The sequence below is a fragment of the Arvicanthis niloticus genome, chromosome 10, assembly GCF_011762505.2.
Source record: "Arvicanthis niloticus isolate mArvNil1 chromosome 10, mArvNil1.pat.X, whole genome shotgun sequence".
In the NCBI taxonomy this organism is placed as follows: domain Eukaryota; kingdom Metazoa; phylum Chordata; class Mammalia; order Rodentia; family Muridae; genus Arvicanthis; species Arvicanthis niloticus.
The window spans coordinates 4,098,844-4,108,421 of record NC_047667.1 but is presented as its reverse complement, the minus strand read 5'-3'; the positions used below and the strand labels follow the sequence as shown (position 1 = coordinate 4,108,421).

Genomic DNA, 9,578 nt, shown 5'->3' with positions numbered 1-9,578 from the left:
ATGGGAGCCCTGCATTTAGGACATAGGTGTTCAGAATTGAGATGTTCTCTTGGTGCATTTTTTTCTTTGATGAGCATGAAATATTATTCTCTGTCTCATTTGATAGTGTTCAGGTAAACATCTATTTTATAAGATATTAGAATGGCTACTCCAACTTGATTCTTGGGCCATTTGCTTGAAAAACATTTTTCCAGCCCTTTATACTAAGAAATATCTTTGTTGCTGAAATTTGTTTCTTGTATACAGCAGAAGGATAGATTCTATTCAAGCATCCACTCTGTTAGTCTGAATTTTTTACTTGGACGAATTGAGTTTATTGATGTTGAAAGGTATTAATGACCAATGACTGTTACTTCCTAATATTTTAATATCAGTGCTGGCTAGTGGAGGAGTTTGAGGTGGGTCTGATTCTCTTCAACTGGTTTTAATGATGTGAAATTATTTACTTCTTTGGTTTTTTTTTTTTTTTGTGAAGTAAGTCTTATTGGAATCCTTCTAGTCCATCTGTAGTGCTTGGTTACTGGAAAGATATTGTTTAATTTTGTTTTGTTATGGATTATTTTAGTTTCTCCATTTATGGTAATTGAAAGTTTTGCTGAGAATAGCAGTCTGGGCTGATATCTGTGGTCTCCAGGACTTCATCTCAAGCACTTCTAGATTTTAGAGTCTTAGTTGGGAAATTAGGTATAATTCACATAGGTCTATCTTTCTTGGCTCTTCTCCCTTGCACATTTTAAATTTTTTCTTTATTATGTATATATAGTGTTTTGATTATTATATGGCAGAAGGATTTTCTTTTCTGGTTGAATCATTTGGTGTTTGGTACCTTCTTGTACATTTACAGGCATACCATTTGTTAGGTTAAGGGAACCTTATTCTATGATTTAAACATGGCGCTTGGAATCTTCTCTTTCTTCTAAACACATTATTTTTAGATTTTGTCTTTTCATAGTGCCTCAAATTTCCTAGATGTTGTGTGTTAGGAACCTTTTAGATTTTTCATTTTTTTGAACAATATTTTGATGTCTTGTGTTGTATCTTCTATGCCTGAGATTCTCATTTTTATTTTCTGTATTCTGTTTAAATGCTTACATCTGTATTTCCTTTTCCTTTTACTACATTTTCCATCTTCATAATTGCCTCACTTGTGTTTTCTTTGTTGTTATATTTCTCTTTTAAGTCATGGGCAGTTTTATTCATAGGTTTCACCATTTTGATTGTATATTTTTATTGGAAATGTTATTTACATTTCAGATGTTATCAACTTACAAAATTTCACTCCCCTACCCAGGAACACCCATTCCATCCCCCCTTCTCCTGTTTCTATGAAGATGTGCCCCCACCAACTCTTACCTCCCTACCCTCGAATTCCCCCACACTGTGAGTCCAGCCTTCATGGGACCAAAGATTTCTCTCACCTATGCCCCAAAAGGCCATCCTCCCCTACATTTACAGCTGGAACCATAGGATCCTCCCTATGTGCTGCCAGGCTGGTGGTTTGGACCCTGGGAACACTGGTTGGTTGGTATTTTTCCTCTCCCATGGGGCCTCAAACCCTTTCAGCTCCTTCAGTCTTCTCTCTAACTCCTCCATTGGGAACCCCATGATCAGTTCAATGGTTAGCTGTGAGCATCCGCCTCTGTACATTTCAGCCTCTGGGAGATTTCTAAGGAGACAGCTATATCAGGCTCCTGTTAGCAGGCACTTCCTGACATCCACATCAGCATCTACCTTTGGTAACTTTACATGGGATGGATATCCAGGTAGAAGAATCTTCAGATGGTCCCTCCTTCAGTTTCTGTCTCACACTTTGTCTCCATATTTGTTTCTATGAGTATTTTGTTACTTTTTCTAAGAAGGACTGAAGCACCCACACTTTGGTCTTCCTTCTTCATGAGTTTCATGTGGTCTGTGAGTTGCATCTTGGGTATTGTGAGCTTCTGGACTAATGTCTAGTTATCAGTGCATGAATATCATGTGTGGGTTTTTGGTTTTTTTTTTTTGTGATTGGGTTACCTCACTCAGGATGTTATTTTCTAGTTCCATCCATTTATCTAAGAATTTCTCAAATTCATTATTTTTAATAGCTGAGTAATACTCCATTGTGTAAATGGACCACATTTTTTGTATGCATTTCTCTGTTGAAGAACATCTGGGTTCTTTCCAGTTTCTGACTATTATAAATGAGACTTCTATGAACATATTGGAGCATATGTTTTTGTTATCTCATATGTATCTCATATGTTATAACATATGTATATGTTTTGGAACATCTTCTGTGTATATGCCCAGGAGTGCTATAGCTCGGTTCTCAGGTAATGCTATGTTTAATTTTCTGAGAAACTGCCAGACTGATTTCCAGAGTGATTGCACCAGCTTGTAATCCCACTAATAATGGAGGAGTATTCCACTTTCTCCACATTTTCACCACCATCTGCTATCATCTGAGATTTTGATCTTAGCTGTCAAGAACCATAATGGGACAAGCTATTAATTATCAGGTGATCATCCTAAAATGGCTTGCCTTGGATTATTATATGATCTGCAACAACTGAGTCCTTATTCAGCAAGGCTGTAAGGGACTTATTTTAGGAAAGATTCCTACTATTAATATGCTTTTCCTATTATTTATTATTATTTATTATTATTATTATTATTATTATTATTATTATTATTATTATTTTATACCAATATAATAATCACTAAGCAATAGCACACCCCATTGGAGCAGATCTTTGAAGATCCATGAAGATGTACTGTCTTGTGGTGATGCTATATAGACAAATAGGTGACTTCTTAAGTCTTAATGATGATCCTATAAGAATTCCTAAAATTAGAAAGGCTTCTTCCTTTCCTTTGGTGGCAACCATCATGTGAGCCAAGATGGGTGCATACAAATACATCCAGGAGCTATGGAGGAAGAAGCAGTCCGATGTGATGTGCTTTCTTCTGAGGGTCCACTGCTGGCAATACCACCAGCTCTCTGTGATGCACAGGGCTCCCCACCCCACCCTACCTGATAAAGTGTGAAGACTGGGATACAAGGTGAAGCAAGGTTATGTCATTTACAGGATTGTTGATCACGGTGGTGATCGCAAATGCCTGGTTCCTAAGGGTGTGACTTATGGCAAGCATGTCCACCATGGTGTTAACCAGCTGAAATTTGCCCAAAGCCTTTAGTCTGTTGCTGAGGAGAGAGCTGGGTGCCATTGTGGGGCTTTGAGAGTCCTGAATTCCTACTGGGTTGGTGAAGATTCCACATACAAAATTTTCGAGGTTATCCTCATTGATCCATTCCAAAAACCTATCAGAAATAATCCTGACAGCCAGTGGATAATCAAACCAGTCTACAAGCACAGAGAGATGTGTGGGCTGACATCTGCTGGCTGAAAGAGCCATGGCCTTGGAAAGGTCCACAAGTTCCTCCACACTGTTGGTGGTTCTTGCTGTGCAGCCTGGAGAAGGCACAATACTCTCTAGCTCCACCGTTACCACTAATACACATGATATTTGTACAATTCATAGCCAATAAACAATTTTAGAACAGTCAAAGAAAGAATTCCTAAAATTATATCAATGATTATTAAGCTCTTTTATAGTGGGACTGCTATTAGGTCTCTTTCTGATAGTCAAAACTGCAGTGAGAAGTCTGCCAGTCTCCCAAGTGTCTTCAGGTTATTACTCTTAGATAGTAACCAGACTTTCTCCTACTCAGAGCACATTCCAAGCACATTCATGCACATTCGTTGTAAAACAATTAACCGAAGCTTATTAAAAGGGAACTAGTGATTTATTATAGGTGCTGGGACAGACGATAAATTATTGCCTGGATTTATCTATACAAAACTTCACTAATTTCTTAGTTATAGTTTTAAACCTTCAGTGAACCTGTGGAGCTAGACAGGTGATGGATGTTTAGACAGATAATTACTCCTAATCAATATGCATGTAAACATTCTCTGTTGTAAACTTCTATTTCAATTTAAGTTTTTATTTTATTTTATTTTTATTTTTGGTGTGAATTTGTGATGAATTTTGTAACATGTGATCATGTACTCTGAAAGATATATAAGTACTGAAGACAAAGACAAAGGGAGAGTCATTCATCCCTTCCCTTTCTTTTCTGCTGCCTAGAATTATTTTCCTTATTTTTTTCTCTTTTTCCATTTAGGACCTTTCTACTTTTCCCCTTAGATAGCTTTATGAGGAAACTACTTACACTTAGTAATAAACTCTATAATAACATCTCTAAGTGTCTTTTACTTTCTGGGACCTCAGACTAGCAGGTATAATAAGAGCTCAGCAGTTCCTGCTGAGATAGAACAAAGGTCACATTGCCTAATCCTGTGCTGTTAAGCTACATGATTGAATCACCCAAGTCTTCAATTTTTTTGCCTTAGAAGAAAGTTTTAGGAATTTTTTAGAAGTTATCAACAGCATTTCAGTACAGGTCAGAGAGCCAGAAAGCCCTGAGACCCTCAGACTTTAAAACCATCACCAGAGTCCTATTTTGTGCACCGGCCACTACACTCTCAGGGCCAGGAGACTCCCAGAACTTAGACATTCTGACTGTTGTGAGGTGGAATCTCAGGGTTGTTTTGATTTGCATCTCTATGATGACTAAGGATGCTGAACATTTGTTTAGGAGATTCTTATAGGGCCATTTGAGTTTTCTCAGTTGAGAACTAATTGTTTAGCTCTGTACCCAATTTTTAATGGGGTTATTTGGTTGTCTAGAGTCTAATTTCTTGAGTTCTTTGTATATATTGGATATTAGCCCTGTATCAGATGTGGGATTGGTAAAGATCTCTTCCCAATTTGTTGGTGGCTATTTTGTCCTATTGACAGTGACTTACAAAAACTTTGTAATTTTATGACATCACATTTGTCAATTCTTGATCATAGAGCATAAGCCCTTGGTGTTCTGTTCAGGAACTTCTGTCCTGTGCCCAACTATTTAAGGTTCTTCTCCATCTTCTCTTCTATTACTTTCAGTGTATCTGGTTTTATATGAAAGTCCTTTATCCACTTTGTACAAGGAGGTAAAAATAGATTGATTTGGATTCTTCTACATGATGTTCTCCAGTTGAACTAGCACCATTTGTTGAAAATGCTGTCTTTTTTCCACTGGACAAGTTTAGTTCCTTTGTCAAAGATCAAGTAATCATAGGTGTGTGGGTTCATTTCTGGGTCTTTAATTCTATTCCAATGATCTTCCTGTCTGTCTCTGTAACAATACCATGCAGTTTTTTATCACTATTACTTTGTAGTATAGCTTGAGGTCAGGGATGATGATTCCCCCAGAAGTTCTTTTATTGTTGAGAATTGTAGCGGGATGTGCATCTGTGGCTTGCATGTAGGTATGGGTCTTGTTGGACTGAGTGTGGTTCCTGCTGCCCCAGGTAGCTGCAACTGAAGCTCAAAGTGCAGAAGCTCAGGAATTTGGCTGAGTTCACTCCTGAGGAACCAGGGCAAACACTGGGTTATGAGAAGCCTTTGAGCTCCACTCCAGGTGTGGGGAAATCTCAGTCTGAGGTCCTGCAGAACAAAGATCTTGGGTTGAGGGTTTCTGGGCCAAAGAGGCTAGCCAGAGACAGGCTGGTCTCAGCCCTTAAGTACCCAGGGGCTGCTGGAAGACTGCAGAACGACTGAGATGGGGGGGGAGGCATACCGTCTAGATTGGCCAACAGCCAAAAGGGACGTGGGGAAAGAGTTTCAGTGGTGCCTTGTGGGGTAAATGAGACTCTTGGTTGAGGCAACTTGCTCGGCTGGGTCATGGTTGGCTGGGCCATCTTGCTTGAGTTGGTGGGCTCTGTGGCTGGAAAGCAGAGCAATCCTCTGGTGGGAGATTAGGTGGCAGCTCATTGGTTGAAGGCTTTCTCCATGGTTCTCCACAACAGGCCCAAAAGACAAGAGAAAGTCCATGGATTTAAAAGGTTTATTGTCATGGAGGAAAGTGGATGAAGCTGTACCCCATGTCCTCAGGGTGGGCCTGATGTTAAATATCTTTTGCAAAGGGAAGGGACAGAGAAGGAATGCTTAATTGGGTATGCCTTCTGGCCTTTAGGTATCTCTTGAGGCTCTGCAGCCTGTAGTCATGCCCTCTACCTGTGCTACATGACCTAAGGCCACAAACCTTTCTTAGGAAAGGGCTGTGGATATGTGAAAGAAACCAGGGCCGAGGAGCAAGGCCAAACACGTACTGTCCTATTAGGGTGTTATCCAGGGTTCAAGGCAGGTGCTCGACCATGTACCCAGCTGCTTCTCATAGCCCACCACCCCACAGCAGGAAATTCCTGCAAGTTTGGAGGAGCAAACATGGGAGGAGTAAGCAGAGGAAGAAGAGGGGTAAAGAGAGAAAGAGGAGGAGCTAGAAAGGCAGAGTTGTAGGCACCATGGATGACCATGCATATACCAAGAACAGTCCTGGGTAACAACCTAAAGCTAGGTTAGTTAATTGGGAAACACCTCCAATTTTGTGGGTGTCTGGTTAATTGAGCATAACCAAACATATAAAGCTTTTGATTAATCTTTAAACATTAGAGTGTCATTCATACTGAGTGTGGATGGCAAGATGTTCTGGGCTCAGCCCAGCCTGTGGATTCAGCTGGAAAGATTGGCAGAGTCACCTCCCATGCTGGCGTTTCATGTTGGTGGGAGGGCCTGAGCAGATGGTCTAAGCTGAACAGTGTCAGTATACTGCCACCTCTCATGGCAACAGACTTAGACTAGTCAGGAACATGGAAACTGATTAAGAAAAGCCAGATTGAATGCCACTGTTTTAAATATCTCTCTCAACAAAGAATAATTTTTGCTATCCTGTGTTTTTTGTTATTCCAAATGTTTTTGAGAATTTCTCTTTCTAACTCTGTGGACAATTGAGATAGGATTTTTGACTCTGTAGATTGCTTTCAGCAAGATGCCCATTTTTACTATATTAATCCTGCCAATACATGAGCATGGGAGATCTTTCCATCTTCTGAGATCTTCTTCAATTTCTTTCTTCAGAGACATAAAGTTCTTGTCACACAGATCTCTCACTTGCTTGCTCAGATTCACAGAAAGGTATTTTATATTTTTTGTGACTATTGTGAATAGTGTCAGCATAGATATGGGGAAAAGCCTTAGCAACTGGAAGATTTCAGTGCTGAGACAAAAACACAGTGCCAGGCATTTCTGTGCAAATTCACATGGGACCTGGTGGTCAGGGAAGCTTCCTATTGGGGTTTCTCTGCTTTTTTACTTAATATCTTTAACTATTCAAGTAGCTTTCATTCTCAAATCCAGAAATGTATTTGTTGTCTATTCCTAGCAACCGGTGCTTATGTTCTGGCTTCTGCCACTCTCAGCATGAGAATACCAAGCTAGAACAATGTACATATGCTATATATGTATGTGGTCATTTTGTACAGTACCAAATCTATTGAAACGTTGAATATTTGAGTCCCAGAAGTCTTCCGCGCACCTCCCGTGTCCCCTTTCACCTGTGGAAGAGAGACACGAGAGGCAGTGTTCGGGTGGTTACCACAGCGAGGCTTTAATCTTGTATCAGCAGAAGTGAAGACCGCGGAAGGGCCAAAACACAGGAAGAGGCACAGCTTAAATACGCCCTAGAGTGACGTGTTCACTTCTGATTGGCTGTTTACTCATCACCCAATATTACGCCTCGGGATTGGCCAGTGACTTTTGCGTACTTTTGCCTTTGCACCTGTGCAGTTAATTGTTTACTAGTGGGGAGGACACGATGTCCACGCCATCTTGGAATGGCAGATATATCACCGCTAACCGCGGCTTCCTACATCTCCCCCTGTTTAAATTATTAATATGGAACAGCCTTTTGCCTATCAAGCGTAGCACCAATCAAGATTCGAACTCAAGCCCAATCAAGCAAACTCCATCTTGGGGGAATAAGTGATCAAGAGCTTATAGCCCGAAGATTCTCCCTTATCCTACCAGGTGCAATGGAAACAAGTCCTCTGGGTGCAAGGGCTAAGGGGATGTAAAGAGGAATTGACACCTGTCCCTGTGCAATGGAGTATAGTTCCCAGGGGTGCAAGGGCTGTCAACCTACTATTCAGGTACCACAGCTATTTAGGCAAGGGCTGGCTGGACTTAGACCTCTCATCGACCCAGTGCAATGGGCTGAACCCTTGGGGTGCATTGACTGAGGGTCTCAGTCATCGGCTACTTTCTTAGCCTAGATAGTCAAATTTCAGGGGGAAATCCTTGCTCCAAGACTGCAGGTGCTTGGGCGATAGCGGCCTTGTCACATTTTTGCTGGGCTCTGAGCTTACAAACCAACAATCATGAACAACAAATCACAACATAAGGCTGCATCACACAGGCCTATCCCCACCCTATAAGAAAGAAAGAAAGAAAGAAAGAAAGAAAGAAAGAAAGAAAGAAAGAAAGAAAGAAAGAGGCAGAAGAAATTCAAGAAGTAAAATCGCCAGGGGTAACAGGGTCCTTTTGTGTTCCATCAAGGCTCAAGATCTGGATCTGCAATTGCTGCTGCACCTGGTCCAACTCCCCAGTCCAACTCCCTTTTAAATAAGCAGAAAGATTATGGCTTTGAATAAATGTATCATTCACAAATCTCAGAGGTGTAATACCTGGATGTGGGGTTGCTGACACGCAGCTCATTTGAACCACATCCGTGAGCTGCTCCACATGGGCCTGGAGTAAATCAACTCTCTGATTGACCAAAGTCTCTTTTATGTCTCAATAATGATGTAGTAGGGAGAGTTTCAGGATCAGCTTCTACTGGGATGGGCACAAAGGTAGGCATGTGCACAACCAACGCTAGGTCTAGTGATCCATTCCAGCATTGTGCTAAAAAGCATGTAACATTCTTACAATCCAAGACATCAGAATTATTTTGAAAGTTGGATAACATAAAGAAAAATGGAGGGTCCACACACATCGACACCGGTTGTGCAGATGTATTCTTAAACACCTTATTAATTTTAATGTCATTCAAATGGCTAGAGATATTAGATCGTGTAGCTGAAACATTTTGCACTTCATGAAATACACCATTCAACAAGACAAAGGCAGATACACCTTTTTTTAACATTCTAAACAGTGGCTACAACACATAATTTAATTGTATTGAAGCAGGATAAACTCAAGAAAATACACATAAGATTTAATTTAGGACTTGCATCCCTTTGAAAACATCAAACAGAGGTTTAAATCCTCCTATGGTAAGCTTAAGATGAGGTTTTAGCCAAATAATATCTCTTAACAACTTTTAAAAATCACTAAGAGCAAATCAAGATTAAAAGTATACCATTTTCTTTTTGTATGTACACTCACAAGTCAGAAGATGGCATTAGATTCCCACTACAAATGGTTGTGAGCCACCATGTGGTTGCTGGGAATTCAGCTTTTATATTTTAAATTAAGTCCAGCCTTTAATGGCTGAGCCATCTCTCTAGCCCCAACTTGTCTCAAATATTGAAAGACACTGTCTTTGAATCCTTTTTTGGAGCAACAAGTACTCTAAAAAAACTTTAAAGCTCGTTATATTGGAGCAATGGCTTGGTGAAAAAACTTCTTTAGAGAAATCCACTAAT

At 40.2% G+C, this 9,578-nt stretch overlaps 1 pseudogene; it reads left to right on the top strand.

The window, feature by feature from the left end:
• The first annotated feature begins 2,879 nt into the window (after positions 1–2,879).
• On the top strand, positions 2,880–3,542 carry LOC143443774 (large ribosomal subunit protein eL15 pseudogene; annotated as a pseudogene).
• The last annotated feature ends 6,036 nt before the right edge of the window (positions 3,543–9,578 follow it).